Source organism: Camelus dromedarius, chromosome 3, assembly GCF_036321535.1.
Source record: "Camelus dromedarius isolate mCamDro1 chromosome 3, mCamDro1.pat, whole genome shotgun sequence".
NCBI classification, from domain to species: domain Eukaryota; kingdom Metazoa; phylum Chordata; class Mammalia; order Artiodactyla; family Camelidae; genus Camelus; species Camelus dromedarius.
Window position 1 is genome coordinate 37,280,755 of NC_087438.1, and position 17,758 is coordinate 37,298,512.

General features: G+C 42.5%; 1 non-coding gene across 1 annotated transcript; it reads left to right on the forward strand.

Annotated features, from left to right (window-relative positions):
- The first annotated feature begins 14,817 nt into the window (after positions 1-14,817).
- On the forward strand, positions 14,818-14,890 carry TRNAT-AGU (transfer RNA threonine (anticodon AGU)). The gene has a single exon. It is a non-coding gene; the product is annotated as a tRNA-Thr (tRNA).
- Positions 14,891-17,758: the final 2,868 nt, after the last annotated feature.

The following is a 17,758-nucleotide window of genomic DNA, read 5'->3' on the forward strand; positions in this document are numbered from 1 at the left end:
TGTCCTAAAGGTGGAATATATTAGTGAGAAGATTTAAATAACTGAGTCATTCTTTTTTATTTTAATTTTTTCTTATTTTTATTTTTTATTGAAGTATAGTCAATTTATAATATTGTGACTCTTTCTGGTGTACAGCATAATTATATATATATATATATAATATATATTCCTTTTCATATTCTTTTTCACTATAGGCTATTACAAGGTATTGAATATAGTTCCCTGTGCTGTACAGTAGGACCTTGTTTATCTGTTTTATATATAGTAGTATCTGCAAATCCCAAACTCCCAATTTATCTCTCCCTTCCCCCCGTAACCATAAGTTTGTTTTCTATGTCTGTGAATCTGTTTCTGTTTTGTAAATAAGTTCATTTGTGTCATTTTTTTAGATTTCACATATGAGTGATATTATATGGTATTTTTCTTTCTCTTTCTGGCTTACTTCACTTAGAATGACCATCTCCAGGTCCATCCATGTTGCTGCCAGTGGCATTATTTTATTCTTTCTTTATGGCTGAGTAGTATTCCATTGCATAAATATACCACAACTTCTTTATCCCGTCATCAGTTGCTGGACATTTAGATTGCTTCCATGTCCTGGCTACTGTATATAGTGCTGCTATGAACATCGAGGTGAATGTATCTTTCCAAATTAGAGTTTTCTCCAGATATACGCCCAGGAGTGGGATTGCTGGATCGTAGGGTAAATCTGTTTTAACTGAGTCGTGCTTATCAAGTCATTAGCCTAAAGCTGAAACTTAGAGCGTAAACACTCTAAACATGACCATTTTACTGTATTACATTAAAACTTGGCCTCATGTTTGCATTGGATTTTCCCTAAAATACAACAAAAAGACTAGGTGAGAAATTTCTGCTTACAATGTGAATTCTGTTTCTCCACTGGCTTCTGTTTTGTTTACAAGTTGCCTTTTCACAGGAAGTGTTTTGACTTGAGCACAAAATAAAGGCTGTGCAGTATTTCTGTGTTTAAATGTCCCATTCAATCCTTGGGGAGAAAGTTGGTCAGATGAACAATTATTGGGCTGTCTGTACACCCGGACCTAAACCAGTAAATAAACCAGAGTAAATGAACCCCAGCAAGCTAATTCACCGGGATTTCCTTCTCCTGTGGTGATTCCTGAGCACTCACCTGTGTGTGGCTAGCCTCACCAGCTCCCAAGTTAGAAAGGAGCCATGTGAGTGGTACTGATTCACAGTTCTCAGGGCTGCATGTCCACTGCAAGTGCAGGGGGCACTTGCTTCACAATGTCCACTGCCCCGGCTGGAAGCCGCCCCTAGAAGGGTGTGTCCACAGCTCTCTGTTTGCTCTTTCTGAGTTGCCAACTGACCTCTCCATTCCTTGAAGTCCTGCCTGAGGAAATGCCAAGCCGTGTTCCTTGACAAACTGTGGACTGCCACCCTACCAACTCTGAGCTGTCTGCCATCCATGCGTACAGAGCAGTCTGCTGGGCCCTTCCTGAAAGTAGTCCCTATAGCTTCTGCCAAAAGGCCTTCTGTGACTGGAGTCCAGCCCTGAGTGCTGGGTGTGTGACTCAGGGGACAGTGGATACACTGTGCTGTTGGCCCCTCTTCTGTCTTTCTTTTCAGACAGAGCCTCCTGAAATGCCTTCGATGGAGTCATTCATCTGCTAACCCACATTCAAGTCAACTCCTTCAGAACCTTTCTTCCAAGTTAGAGTTGTGTCCTTTTTGGATAATGTAATAACCAGCCACTGGTGTTGAATTTCTTGTTTAAGCATGAGGGAATGATTTAAATAGTTGAAAAAGTATTTATTTGAAATGGATAAATGAGGTTGGTTCCACTATTCCCTGCCCCCAGCCCCTTCCCAGGCACGATGCCTGTCAGAGTGTAGGGTCAGCTCCAAGAGCATGAGTGGGACCACTCCACCTGACAGAGTGTCTGCTTCCAGCCCTTCTCTCTCTTTTTCTGGGTCTCTGATTAAACATATGTTTGATCTTCTCACTGTGTTTTTCTGGCTCTTCTCCCTTCTTTTTATATTTCCATTCCTTTCACTATTTGTATTTCATTCTGTTTCTTCTGATGTATCTTCCAGTCCCCTCATGCTTTATTCAATTTTCTCTAATCTGCTGGTAAACCAGTACATTGTTTTTTAACTTTGGTTATTGTATTTTTAAGTTCCTTGATTTCAGTTTGTTTCTGTTTTATATCTGCAGTATCATTTTTTTCTTTTTTCCAGTTCCGTGCTGAAACTGTTTTAGTTTTGTTTTTCTCTCTTTGCACATGTTCATCATAGTAGTTTTAGAGTCTGTGTCTGGTGATTTCGTTATCTGGGCTGCCTGTGTGGTCATTTCTGTTCACTTGTGCTGGTGGTGGTTCATATCGTCCTGCATCTTTGAGACCTCCTTATATTTGATTATGTGTTGGACATTGTATTTGAAAACATTTGTAGAAATAATCTGAGGCCTAGAATGATATCTTTCTCCAGAGAGGATTGTCTTTTGCTTCTGCTAGGTGCCTGGAGGTCCTTGGAGGTGCAACCCAGGATCCTGTTAATTTAATTGTAGGACTCTGTGGGCACCCAAACGCCTTGCAGTCTGGCTGCAGATGAGAACAGGTTTATTTGCAGTTTGCACTTACTTCTAGAGGGCAGTTCCTGAGAACCAACCCCAAACACTGGGTGGATAACTGGAGCCACCTTTTGGCACTCTACCTTTTGCCCAGCTGTCCTCCTGAACTGTCAGAAGTGCTGACAAGGAGAGCTGGTTATGATACAGATTGCTGCCATCATCCCTGACCCCTCTCCCCCAAAGATTTTGGTTCAATGGGTCTGGGCTGGAGCCTGAGAATTTGCATTTCTCAGAGGTTCCATCTGATGCTGCTGGGTTGGGGACCACACTTTGAGAATCCCTAGTTTATGGGATTCTTTAACTAGATTATAAATCTCGACGGTGGAGACTATAACTTATCCTCCTTGGTCTCTCTCCACAACTAGCTCAGTGCCATGACCTACATAGAGCCTGCGGATGTAACACTCACACAGTGAATCAGTTCAGGTGTTGCTTTTGTGTGTTGGGCATTTCCTAAAGTGCCAAGTATCTCTAGCCACTGGTAGTAAAGAAGGAAATGGAACAGTCTCTGTCTTTTCATTCTGATGGGAGCTGCAGGCTGTGTGGCAGGGCAGGCAGGGGACAAGAATGAAGAGGTTGACGTGCACTTCTTCATCTGAATTGCGACTGTGAGAGGGGACACTAGGAAAATCACAGTGGAAACGTGTGAAGGAGGATGTGTGGTCAGCCAGGGGCCATGCAAGCTAGGGGAAGGGGCTGTTCAGCTGAATTTAGCCAGTGGGTTGTGGGATGAGGGGTTGGAATAGAATTCTGAAAGATCACTTCAGGGAGATTGTGCTTGAGTTGTGTCTTGAAGCCTGAACTTTTGTGTTTTAAAGCAGGACTCCAGGAAAAGGTGCAGCTCCTTCCCCCAAATGCTCTACTGAGAGAATGTAGGCCCCCTGAGAGTGCACAGGGAGACAGCTTCCCAATTATACGACGTTGGGGGACTGACTTTGGGAGACTAGCCCTTCTTTACCTAGGTGTTTATCATTGGTCAGGGCAGCAGAAGTCACTTGGTAGTTCACTGTTCCTCATTTCAGAAAGATAAAAGGTCAGCTGATTGACTCAGAGCTCTTAAAAACAAGCAGAAGCAACGGGCCCTCCCTTCCTTTCCTCACCCTTCCCATGCTTCTTTCTCTCTCTTAGTAAAGGGTCAGTAAAGCTGACCTTTGAGCCAAGGTTGTAACAAGGGCAGTCTCAGGCTCGGAGACAATGAATCTCATCATATAGCTCCGTATTTAGACAAAGGTACGTTCTTTGCATTAGAGCAAAGTGATGTCTGCTCAGAGTCTGCAGTCCCTCACCTCGTGTCTCCCGAGTGCTCCCTTCGTTGCTAGATTTCCTTCCTAATGACCTGGCCTGGGCTCACTTTCTCACCTGCTGAGAGCTCATTCTCACAGTAGCATAATTGTATAACTGTGGCTTATATTTTGCTACTACTTTGGGTACAGTTTGCTGCAAGTAAGGACATTTACAATCCCTGGGAGATGTTGAAACAGTCCCAAAATTGCAGACATGCAAACACTATGCCTGATTAGCTCCTACTTATTAAAACATATGGTTTAAGGACTGAGTTACCAATTTTATGTTTCCATAAAGTGCTGTGTAGTCTTGTATAATGAGGAAAATTGCAGAATACTGATGTTTATGGAGCAGTCAAATCTGTGGACTTTGCAGGCACAGACCGTGAATTCTAACTTGGAGTTTCATGTTAATGCAAGCTTTCTGCATTATTTTCAACATTTTTCGCTCTTGTAAGGACTGAACTGTTTCCCTTGTAGGATTATACCTCAGTTTGCTGTCCTTGACCTTGTGCCAAGAGATGTTTTTGGGTGCACCCAAAGTAGAAAAGGCTTAAGGTTTTCCTTTTGGAGTTTTTGCCCTGAAAGTCCAGTGTCTGGTTAGTAGATGGTGGTTATGGGTTGAATTGTGTTTTCCTCCCAAAAGATATGTTGAAGTCTTGACCTCTAGTAACTCAGAATGTGACCATATTTGACAGTAGGTTCATTGCAGATATAATTAGTTAAGATGAGGTCATACTGGAGTAGGCGGGGCTCCTAATCCAACATGAGTGGTGTCCTTATAAGAAGACCATGTGAAGACACATGGCATGTGAAGATGGAGAGTTGGAGTGATGGGCCTGCAAGCAAACCACCAGAATCTAGAAGAGGCAAGGCCCTACAGATTTCAGAAGCAGCCCAGCCCTGCTAACACCTTGATCTTGGACTTCTAGCCCCCAGAACTGTTGAGACCACAAATTTCCATTGTTTAAAGCCATCCAGTTTGTGGTACTTTGTTATTGTAGCCTTAACAAAACCAAGGCTGATGATGTCTGGGCCTGTGGTCTCCTCCTTTGTATTTGTCACTCCCGGAAATGGCTCAAGGTGACCCAGATGGTATAAAATGGTGTGGCAGAAAGAGGGCTGGGCAGGAGGGTTGGACATAGATGTGGGATACTCTGCCTGGATTGTTTTGTCTCCTGTAGTGCTGACTGCTCTGCTCATAGGCTTTCCCACCCCTCTTTGTCTTGGTTTAACCCCTTTGCCAATGGGTGGGGGGATGGGCAAGGTATTTGTGATCCTGACACAGCCAATCATTGCGCTGCAACCCCCAGCACAGTGGCACATCACTTAGAGGACAAAGGGTCCTTCCTTGGAGTGGGTAGAGAAGCGCTGGGTGGAAGTGTAGGGGTGGGGGTGCTTTCTCCCCTCTGGTAGCGCTGAGCTGGGACTGCAGGCAGCTATACAGATGGGTTCCCCATCTGCGGAGGGATACAGAGGGAGCGCTGACTGTAAGGGAATTGAGCATCTGTGGTTTTTGGTGTCCCCAGGAGTCCTGGAACCAATCCCCCGGGGGGAACAGAGGAGTGACTGTATTTTTTTTCCTGAAGGACAGAGGGCCTGCTTTCAGTGGGTGAACCCTGGAAGCCCCGTGTTTCTGAGTCTCCAGAGCTCATGCTCAGGCCTCGCTTCCTGCAGTTCTGATCTCCATCTTGTGAGCTCTCGAACTCTTCTCAGCTGCACGATTCGCTACATCCCATTTCTGCTCGAGCTGGGTAGAATTCCTTCTAGTTTTTAACAATCTAGCCCCACCTGCAAATCTTTCCTGACTCCTCTTCTCCCTCCTCCCAGGGAAAGACTTCTTTCCTTTTGCTTCCATTTCGACTTATAAATCCCTTTATTAGAGTACTGGACAGTGATTTTTTGTTGTTGTTGTTATGTATGTTGTTGGATCCCATTAGATGGTGAATTTCTTGAGAACAGAGGCTATGTCTTACTCGTTTTTATTTCTTGGTGCTGTGCTTGGATTATATCTGGGACCCCGATTTTTTTTTTTTTTTTTTGATTAACCAGTTAAATGATCGATTGCATAATGAATGGCCTCTAATGGGATTGCAGAATATTTAAGCAGGAAAGGAACCTAGAGTTAGTCTAGTGCTTTTCACATTTTAGAAGCTGACTCCTTTCTTCAAGTGAACTTTTAGGTGAAGGGCCATATGTAAAGCACATGGGCTTCGAGTTGCTCTAGAAGTGGAGGTGGCCTTCCAGGAATGCTGTCCCCTTCTCCTTTCCTCTGATCCTCCTCACTCCACCTGAGGTGGCCCCTGTGCAACTTGTAGGGTTTGGGGATCACTGTTTAGTCACCATCTTTCTTAGACTCGTGGAGCTTCAGTTTCCCCATTTGGCTTCCCTTCCTTATAAAGTGGATGTAAGAAATCATAAGTTGATGCTACTGTCCTCCAGCTGCTTCCCTCCCATGTGTGCATGTGCACACATGTGCCCCTCTCTGAAGTCCTAGTGAAAATACTGAAGAGGATGATTTATGCAGCTCGGAATCTCACAGGATGATCTATGGGGTTCACAATAGCTGTTGGCCTTCTGAGAGTAGGACCAGCTCAAAGAATTCAAGTTTGACCAAAGTTTATACGGGAGAATCTCCTTTCCAAATTGTAACACTTTTCCAAACCCTCCTCAGTGTACTCTCCGACCTACCACCCAAAATCATCAGAGGACTTCATGTCCTGTCCTAAATCACTGACCTGCCATGAAATATTGAAAGGCAATATGGTAATATGATCTTCCTCCTGTATTAAAAAAATTGTTTTTGTTAGGGTTTCAATTTACCTTCTGTTCTTAGGATTCTTGGTATATAGTGTCATAAAGCTAGTAGTTGTTTGCAACAGGAAAGTCCTCAAGTAGATGTGGATACTCCTAACATCTTGCCAACAAGATGACCCTTACTATGCCTGATGTTAGCAAGTAACTATAAATACTGAGGCTGCCTTTTCTATTAACAGGAGGCTGTAGAGTTCATATTAAGGTGGGGTTACTGAACTCATTTGACTCAAGGATAGTTTTCAAATTATAATGAATTGAAAAAGTACCAAAATGAACTTACTAAATAAAATTTGCATGTGAATTATAGAAGACAACAAATATGGAATCCATATGAATAAATTGCTGCAAGAAATAATCAAATTTTATTTAAAAATTTTTAAACAATACGATATGACAAAATTAGATAAGTGAAAATTTTGTTAAGAATGAAAAAATAGTCTATGTTAAGATTAAGCAAAATTTAAGAAGGGATAAATTATGGGTTGGGGATTAAGATACACATGTAAAATACATACAAGGACCTACTGTATAGCACAGGGAACTATATTCAATTTCTTGTAAGAACATATAATGGAAAAGAATCTGAAAAGAAAAGATATATATGTATGTGTATGTATAATTAAATCACTTTGCTGTACACCTGAAACTAACATTGTAAATCAACTATACTTCAATAAAATAGTTTAAAAAAGATTAAGCAAAATTTTATTATGCATTCTTTACTGAGAGCAGCATTTTTTTGAGGTGTAATTGACAACATTATATTAGTTTCACATGTACAATGACATGATTCAGTATTTGTACATATTGCAAAATATATATAGAAGTCCAGTTAACATCCATCACGATACACAGTTATAAATCTTTTTTCTTGTGATATGAACTTTCAAGGGCCACTTTCCTAGCTACTTTCAAATATGCAATACAGTGTAATTAACTATAGTCACCATGCTGTACATTACACCTCCATGATTTATTCCTTTTATAAGTGGCAATTTGTACTTTTTGGCTTCCTTTATCCATTTTGTTCATCTCCCACCCCCCACCTCAGGCAACCACCAATTTCCTCCCTATCTCCATGAGCTCTGGGTTTTTTTTTTTTTTGAAAATTCTACATGTAAGAGATCATATTGTACTTGTCTTTTTCTATCTGACTTATTTCACTTAGCATAATGCCTTCAAGGTCCATCCATGTTGTCACAAATGCCAAGATTTCATTCTCTTTATGATTGAATAATGTTCCATTGTGTGTGTGTGTGTGTGTGTGTGTGTGTGTGTGTGTATCTTCTTTATCCAGTGATCCATTGATGGACATTTAGGTCATTTCTATGTCTTGGCTATTGTAAGTAATGCTGCTACAAACACAGGGATGCATAGATCTTTTTGAATTTGTGTGTTTGAATAAATACCCAGAAGTGGAATTGCTGGATGATATGGTAGTTATATTTTTATTTTTCAAGAACCCTCCATACTATTTTCTGTAGTGGCTGCACTAATTTACATTCCCACCAACAGTGCACAAGGGTTCCCTTTTCTTGCCAGAACTTGTTATTTCTTGCTAACACTTATTTCTTGTCTTTTTGACAGTAGCCATTCTAATAAGTGTGAGATATTTCATTGTGTTTTTGGTTTGCGTTTCCCTGATGATTAGTGGTATTAAGCATGCTTGTTGGCCATCTATATGTCTTCTTTGGAAAATATCTATTCATACCTTCTGTCCATTTAATTGGATTGCGTGTTGTTTTGCTTTTGAGTTGTATGAGTTCTTTGTATATTTATCAGATATATGATCTGCACATATTTTCCCCCATTTAGTAGGTTGCCTTTTCATTTTGTTGCTGGTTTCCTCTGCTGTGCAGAAGCTTTTTACTTTGATGTAGTCCCACTTGTTTATTTTTGCTTTTGTTGCCTTTGCTTTTGTTGTTAAATCCAAAGACCATCACCATCAATCATGTCAAGTTGCTTATACCTATGTTCTCTTCTAGGATTTTTATGGTTTCAGGTCTTACATTCAAGTCTTTATTCCATTTTAACTTAATTTTTTTATTCTTGGCTTCTTTATAATAAATTTATTGACCATATATACATGGGTTTATTTTTTGGCTCCCTGTTCTGTTCTGTTAGTCTGTGTGTCTGTTTTTATTGCCAATATCATACTGTTTTTATTACTATAGCTTTGTAATATAGTTTGAAATTGGGATGCATGATGCCTCTTGTTTTTTCTTTCTCAAGATTGCTTTGGCTGTTTGAGATCTTTTGTGGTTCCACACAAATTTTAGAATTGTTTGTTCTAACTGTGTAAAAAATGCATCAGAATTTTGAGTCTGTATGAGAGCAGTGTTATGACCATTTTTCCATATCTGCTAAATTTTATAATGATATTGCTGAGTTAGATTCTCATATTAAAAGCAGTACAAGGTCCATTCTTATATACTTTTAAATTACAGTCTAATTTGGAAACTCCATTTGCATTAGGAATGTTGTAGAAAAAGGAACATGAACGTAATCCAAATATATTACAATATTCAGGTCAATATGAATTAGACTGCTTTAAAATCCATGAATTATTTTGTCTTAGACAACCTATTTCTCAGTTTCTTATAAATCAAAGTCAGAAAATTTTCACTTGTACCTTGGAGAATTTTGAACTTTTACATGTTTGATTTAGACACAATCTGAGAGCCACAAACCTCTACATTTTATGTGAAATATCTTTGTTTCAGAAATAGCACCATGGGCAGTGAGTGTGTAAGATATACACGTTCAGTATTCAATAAAGTAAAAAATACCTGTTGATATTTTATGACCAAATCCATACTCCAAACCAGTCACCATTTAAGAGACAACTGTTGGTAGGACAGCTTGCCCTGGAGATAATGGTTTTTCCTGCCCAGGATCACCAAGAAATGCCCTGTGAACTCACAATTTTCATCAGCGCCTGGTGCCTGGTGTCCAAGCTGCCTGTAGGTGAGGTCCTGTGATGTCTCATATGGTTACATGATACAGTATTTCATTGCTTTGAGACACTTGTGGTCCCCCTATTGATTTAATAATAGCTTTTCAGGAAAAAAATTAAGTGCCACACATCAATTACTAAGTACATTTTGATTTCAGAAACATTAGAATGTGAGAAAAAATTCTTCATCTTAGAACCAGAGAACTAAGATAAAGCTATACACATGTGTTTAGCATTTTCTAATTTTAATACATTTAAAAGAAGAATACTGCCTTTATGTATCTCTATCTACCTACTTACCTATTTATTTAGATATATTTTATTTATCGCTTATTTATTTGGAACATAGTTGGGAAACACTGCTGTAGGTTAAAAGGGAACACAGCATGTGACTGAGCTGCAGAATAACCCTGATAAAAGTGGTCCTGGCCAACCCAAGGTGGATAAAGAAAGCGGGTTTGAAATATTCAGGGATGCAAACGCAGCACGCTCAGTTCCCATGGAATGTTCCCACAAAAGGAAATTAGTGTAAAACTTGGGCAGTTGTTTGGACACCACAAAAGAGCATCTGAATCTTGTGTTGTTTTCCATGTTTGTTTCTGCTTATGTGAGAACAGGGAGCTGCAGGTGGCCATCAGTCACATGAATTTTAAGGTATGGGAGCCCTTTCTTGGCCAGTAGGGCAACTTTTGGGAAGGGCAAGGGTCTCATGGCCCTCAGTTCCGTCACTGGACTCTCTCCTTCTCCCTGGCCTCATCCCTCTCAAGCCGAGGTGCCCTTACTGCTCTGTTCCTCTGCTGAAGTGTGCCTTTTGGGGGAATTTCTCAATATACCACCATACTCTTCAATCACAGGTTCTTTGGGGCCTGATTAGCAATTTGGAAAAGTATTGATTCCTAGCTCCTCAACCACTGAGACTTTCAGGTGATCCAAGTTTCTTTAGAACTTCCTACAGAAATTTGGCCCACAGACGGATAGGACATGGTTTTAAATGTCCATATTTTAAAGTATCCTTAATTTATTGGAAAAGCAAGTTAAAATCGATGAAGAGAAGTTTTCATCAATTGTATGTTAGGATGTTGGCTGACTTCAGGTGATGATCAGGATTCAGATTGGGGTTCAGGATTTAGACATGTGTAAGGATGTTGTGCTGGGTATCTACAGGGTACTGGTGCCTCTGTTCTGGCCCTGTTAGAAGACGAGGATACTTAGTGACATTCTTTCCCCCTGTTTATATTTTGCTTTATTATTATTACTATTATTATTATTATTATTAATTGTGATAAAAACTACATAATGTAAAATTTACCATTTTAACCATTTCTCAACATGTGTTTCAGCAGGGTTTAGTGCCTTCACATGGTTGTGCAACCAATCTTCAGAACTCTTTCCATCTTGCACAACTGAAACTCTGTATCTGTTAAATCACTCCCCATCTCTCCCTCCCCTCCGCCCCTGGTAACCACCATTCTATTATCTCTCTTGTGTAACTGACTACTTTAGATACGTCATGTGAGTGGAATCATGCGGCATTTTTCCTTTTGTGTCTGGCTGACTTCACTTAGCATAGTGTCCTCAAGGGTCACCCATGTTGTAACATGTGTCAGAATTCCCTTCCTTTTTAATGCTGATGGGACAGATGTTTTTAAAGATCTAAAGAGCAGATTGCATTGGCTGGGCCCATAGAGGGCTCTGAATGCTCATCAGATGATTCTTATTTTTCTGGTAATATTTCTTGAAGTCTTTCAAGAATTTGTGTTTCCGAGTTCCAGTAAGCAGGGCCTGTCAGAATCCTCTGTGGGCGTGGCTGGTGGTGAAGGAGGAGACTGGCAGAGGCTGCTCTGAGGTTCCTAAGTGGTCCACAGATGGTCTCTCCCCTTGCTGGCCTTTATAAGAAGAAATTTTCTTTTTAACTTTGAGTGGTGGTCTCAACTCAGGTGGGGCATGATTCTGCCCTCCTCCAGGGGACATTTGGTGTTATCTGTAGGCATTTTCGGATGCCAGAACTCAGGGGAGGGGTGCTACTGGCATCTAGCAGGTAGAGGCCAGGGCACTGCCACACTTCCTATGACCTGTCCCGTGCAGAGAATGATCTGGTCCAAATGTTAATAGTGCTGAGGTTGAGAAACCCTGACACAGAGGCAGAAGCTCAAGAAGGTCAAAGAGTGTACGAAAGTTTAATCAACAGAGAACTTCCAATCATTACACACCCTGATGGCTCCCCTCTCCAAGAAGGTCTGGCGTACACTGAAACAGAACCGTGTCCATCTACGTCAGACGCTCAAAGTGGATACAAAAGATCACATCAACAACGGCTTTCTTACCTAAACACCATTTGTCTAAACACAAAGCCTACAAACAGCTAACATTCAGGGAGCATAGTCTCTGCCCTGCTCTGGGAGCCCCCGCCCAGACACTGTCACGCTAATGTAAACAGGATAAGCCTTTTCAGCTGCAGCGCTGTTTACCAGGAACCTGCTGGAATAAACTAGGTTGTTGAGTTTAATTTAGTCAGCAGCAATAATCATGGGGTTCTTCCACTGTGGAGAAGCAACAGACGTGTGGGCACATGTGACAGATGCTATAGTCTGGATTTGCCAAGTGCTGGGGAGCACTTTGGGGGCCTTTCCCCAAGCGAATGATGACCTTATCCATGACAGACTCCCTCCCTGACAGGAAGCAGCTAACTTAAAAGTGAAGGAAGGCAGTGTAAAGGCTTTCCTTCTCTGAGGGCCGGGATGGAGACCGCCACTGGAGGGCCCTATACCAGCTGGGAGTCAGCGAGTCGGTGACTGAGTTGAAAAGGAAACATGGATGGTTTGGATATTATTTTTCTCCTTGTAAGTGGATAAAATACCATTCCATAGAAATTTTACACGACTTATTCGTGCTTACCACGTAGAACTCCCACCTAGAGAAGGGCAGGGAGAGAGCTCTCAGGGGTAAGAGGACACTGTGTGGCCCAGCACCCCTGGGGGCCCAGTACTGTCCTACTTAAGAGCAGAGGCATTTCCTTTTGATAGTTGTCGCTATACTTCATGGACTACATCTTGTTCAATCTCCGGCCAGCCTGGTTGAGCTAGGGAAAGGTTGTGTTCCGGTGCAGTAAATGCCTCACAGGGAAGTCCAAGAGAGTTCATGTCCACAGGGCTCCATTTCAACTACACCTTTTCAATGATTTCCTCCTGTCTTTTGCTCCATTTGACATGTTAAAGTTATAGTTGATCCTCAATGTGGTAGTGAAGAGTTTGGACCCAGATTACATTGTGCAGGTTTGAATCCTGGCTCTGCTAACTTACTAGCTGAATGCCCTTTTCCTCATCTGTAAAATAAAGATTGAAATACATTGACCTCATGTTATGCTGATATAAATGGCTTAAAGTACACAAATGGTATAAAGTACACAAAATGGCTCCAGATGAGTGGTGAATACTGTATTTGCTAAATACATAAACTGACATTTTGTTACTGAACCAAACTTGGGTCCAGTGGCCCATGTGCAGTTAAGCCAGTCTGCTGACACCGGGTTGGGTTGCGGTGAAGGAAGGTGCAGCGTTTATTGCAGGGTGCCGAGCGAGAGGTACAGGAGGTAATGCTCAGAAGACCTGAACTCCTCAATGGCTTTCAGGGAAAGAATTTTAAAGACAAGGTGAGAGAAAAAGTGTCTCAGGTTGCCTGATCCGCTCATGGACATTCTTCTAATTGATTGGTGGCGAGGTAATTGGGAGTCAGCATCATCAACCTGCTGATTTCAGCTGGTCTGGAGTCTATAAGCTTGTGGTCAGCATGCAGATAACTTCTTCCACCTGTCGAGGGTTTTAGTCTCTGCAAAACCGCCCGAGGATATGGCTCAGGATATTATCTACAGCTCTTGATGAGGAACTAATGGTCTTTGACTTCATTTTATGGGTAAACTGTTATTATTTTGTCTTTTGTGGTGATTTTCATTTGTTTCTGCATTTTCTCACGTCTCTGATTAAATTTGCTCTTTGGAACTTCAGGAAGGCCTAGGAGGCTAAAACTTTTCTACAAACAAGAGGCAAGAGACGTGGGGATCTGTCCCAGAAAGCCGTCGTAGGGTCCTGTTAGGTTTCCATTTGACATACTGGAGGCTCTGAATTCATGGATTAGACTGTAACTTAATAGACTTTGGAGTCTAGAGCTAAATTATTACAGGGAGCAAGTATACTAAAAGTTAACATGCATTGACCAAATAGCCCCCAACTTCCCCACGGCTGATTTTAATTGGTGGCAAAGGCCTGCTGAGGCTACAAGTTCTCCTGAAAAGTGTCAGATGGTTTCCATCTGCTGATTGTCTGCCTTTCCACCCACTGGGTGGGTGTGATGTTGGACTCATTGCAAATTGGGTGAAGTAGAAGTTTTGCTGGAGCAGGGAGCTGGGAGGTCAGAGGACAAAACCTGCAGTGCCTCTGACATGGAGACATTTGCAGCAATTCAGGCAGGAGGTGACAGGGCCTGGGTCAAGGTGTGGTTAAGATCCGCAGGAGGGGCAGAATCAGGAGCTGGCCCAAGCCGCAGGACAGGCCTGTCCTTGTGGTCAGCTGCGATGGGAGAGACCAGACAACTGACCTATTCAGTGGAGAAAGGGGGGTCATGAGAAGGGGTATTTGCTGCCTCTGTGGAGTGTTTTAATGCCCACTTCTCCTGTCACGACCTCCTGGACAGTGAGGGCTTTACCCTCTTCCTCCTCTGGAAATCTTCTATCCTAGGCTTACCTCCCCTCGGAGGAGGGGAGGCATCCTCTCTGGGAAAGCCTGGCAATAAAACAGTAAGGTTCTGCCTGATGACCCTACAGCGAAGACTGCCGGTTGACAAGCTGTGCTGGTGCCCCAGAATTTCCATCCATATTTTAGTGCTTTCTCTTTAGATGTGAAGGCAGGTCAGGGACCAGTTGGGTCATGGCTCAGCCAGCACAGGTATGGCCACAGGAAGGAGGAGGCTGGCATCTCCATCCTGCCCCTGGCTCTCTTGCACCTTCTTCTGCTGGAGTACTTCTCTTCCACTGCATAACAGAGGGAGGAACAGATGCTTTGACGGAAACAAACAAACGACTCGAAAAATGATTCTCCACAAATAGCTTGCCTACTCCTTTGAGTCCTGAGGAAGTTCAGTCAAAACAGAGAAGGAAAGGGAGAGTATAGCTCAGTGGTAGAGTGCGTGCTTAGTATGCACGAGGTCCTGGGTTCAATCCCCAGTACCTCCATTAAACACACACACACACACACACACACACACACACACACACGGAAAAAAGTCCATGGGTCCCTAGTGCCTGTGTGCTGGCCAGCACGGACAGGGCTCCACGGCTGTGGAGTCCTAATGAGAGGGGCCTCGGAAACATCAAACAGGTTGCTGTCTGCAAAATGTTGACTTTCTCACTTTACTGTTTTCCTTTGAATTTCTTACGGTCGATAATCTTAGTATTCAGGGTTGAAGAGAGCAGAGGAGAAGGAATCAGTAAGGAATTATTTGGAGGGAAAGCAGGGTGGAATCAATACTGGCAACAAAAGCTGGTGATTAGTCTCCATCTCCACCTTCTGTCCTGCCTTGCATCCCCAGGGAGAAGCAGCGGAAAATGTTGGTTCTTAGTAGGGGAAGTCAAACACCCAGCAGACCTGCTGCTCTCAGATTTAGCCTCATTTTTGGTCATCTGCTTGCAGAGAGAAGGGACTGGTACTCTGAGAACCAGAGAGTGCAGGCATCACTGCTCATCTTGAATTGTCCACCTCCTCATTCTTAAAGAGAACCTTCCAGAGGTTAGCTCTTTCTGGAGGATGGCTCAGAATCTGCTCTCCACAGTCCAGGAAGGCCAGAGTGTTTTTTTGAAAGGCTAACACCCAATCATTCCACTGGCTGTTCCCTGGGCGGAGTTTTCAGCTTTGTGGTCAGATGCTTTACATCTGAATTTTGCCCTCGAACCTGTGAAATTCATGTGTTGGAGTCCTAACGCCCGATACCTGTGAATGTGATCTTGCTTGGAACTAAATAAGGTCTTTGCAGATCAAAGTAGTTAAGATTAGGTAATTAGGGTGGGTCCTAATTCAATATGACTTGATGTCCTTATCAAAAGGGGAAATTTGGAGACAGACATGCGCACAGGGAGTGTTCACCACGTGAATACTGAGGCAGAGATCAGGGCGATGCTTCCACAAGGCAAGGAAAACCAAAGATGGCCAGCAAACCACCTGAAGCGAGGGGAGAGGCCTGGAACAGATCCTCCCTCACGGCTCACAGAAGGAACCAGCCCAGCCCACACCTCGATCTTGGACCTCCAGGCTCCAGAACTGTGAGACAAGAAATTTCGGTTGTTGAAGCCATTCCATCTGTGGTACTTTGTTGCAGCAGCCCTGGGAAGCAAATCTAGGCACCTACTTGAAGGTTTGGACTTCCTGGAAGAAAACAAAGTCATCACTGCAGGGTTAATCAGCCCCACGTCTGTACAATCTTAGATTTGGCTTTTGCCCATAACGTTTTGTGCAGTGACCCTTGGTTTCGTTTTGCTCCGGATCCCCCTATATCCCTCCGGTGGAAAATTTCCTCGCTGCTCGAGGGTGTGTGGGGGGACCAAGAATGGAAGTCTTTGTTTAGAATTTGCGTGGTATACATAAATAACAAGCATATGGGAGACTTTCAAGCCAGAGGCATTTCAGAATTAGGCAAGGGAAGAGAGACTTCATTTGTTAAAGACATTTCCTTTTCAAATTCATCAAGAGCTTCCCTGCATCCTCCCTTCCCCGTGTCCTGCTCCTCCTACAAACCCCAAATATGTAAGAGGCTTTCTTAGAGACGTAAGCCAACAGGATGTTGAGAGAAAGGGGTAAGAAAAAAATTGTACATAAAACCAGATGAATGGAAAAAGCCCTGTTTCTTTTTATGCTGGTGACTTCAGAATTGTAAAAAAGAAATGAGTAAGAAAATTTTCTTCTAATTGAACATGCCATTAAGTGTGTCTAAATTGTTTATACAAAGGCTGGCCTTTAGAAATTAGCCCTGGTTGCTTCCTTTTAGATACAGGGAGGTGCACTGAAATTCTACCTTCAGGGTTTAAATGGAGACTTCTTATACTCTTGGCTATGTGCCCGTCTGATCCAGGCTATAACGTAGGGTGAGTGGGTCAAGTTTAAGGTGCAAAAGTTGGACTACCCCAGCTCAGCCACTCTAGAAAAGGAGGAGTTGGGCTTGGCCCTTGGCGGGGTGTGGGCTGGGGGATGTGGGTGAGTTTGAGCTCCTTATTCCCTGAATGCAGGATGCCCCACTTAGTTAATGCTATTTCCTATTGTCATGTGAATGCTTTGTGGCAACTTAATCTGTTTGCTCTTTGCAAAGCCCTTTCGAATTCAAGTATTTCATTAGCTGCCAGGGAATTAGTGAGGCAAGCTGTGAAGAAGGCAGTTCCATTTACTGGTGTCTGGGAAGGAGCTTGCCTCCTGCTTAGCGCAAGCATCCCAGTTTCACACCCCATTAACAGGGTGTTTGTCTGATTTCCTCCTTTAAACCCAAACCACAGCCCTGGGGAAGCCAGCCAGCCTTCCAGTTGTTTCTGGTGCAGATCTTCATGGCTTCATGGTGGTTCGACTTAGTAGAAGAGATTTCTTTCAGCAGTTTCAGAAGAAGCACAGATGTAACACCAGAAATACATTTCAGTGACATGTAGACATTATATGATTTCTTTGTATTTTGAATTTTGGTGCCTTCTGGACTAATCTGAGTATCAGTGTGTATGATTAGTAAATTGGTGGTTATATTAGAAACACAGAAGTAAAAAAAAAAGTCATGATTTATATTAATATAAATATTCATTACATGGTATGGTACAAGAGATAGAATACATAACATAAAGCATAAAACTGAGGAAGTCAGATTTGGGGAAAATTTATTGAAGACTTACAGTATGCCAGGAAATGCACTCAGTTCTTTACCATGTGTGCTTAGGGGGTGTGTGTGTGTGTGTGTGTGAAAGAGAGAGAGAGAGGGAGAGAGAGATATTAGATCCCTTTGGAGAAGTTATCCCCTATCATTGAAAGCAGGGTAATTTATATGAGTGTCATGAAGGTCCTTTAAGAGTTTGAGA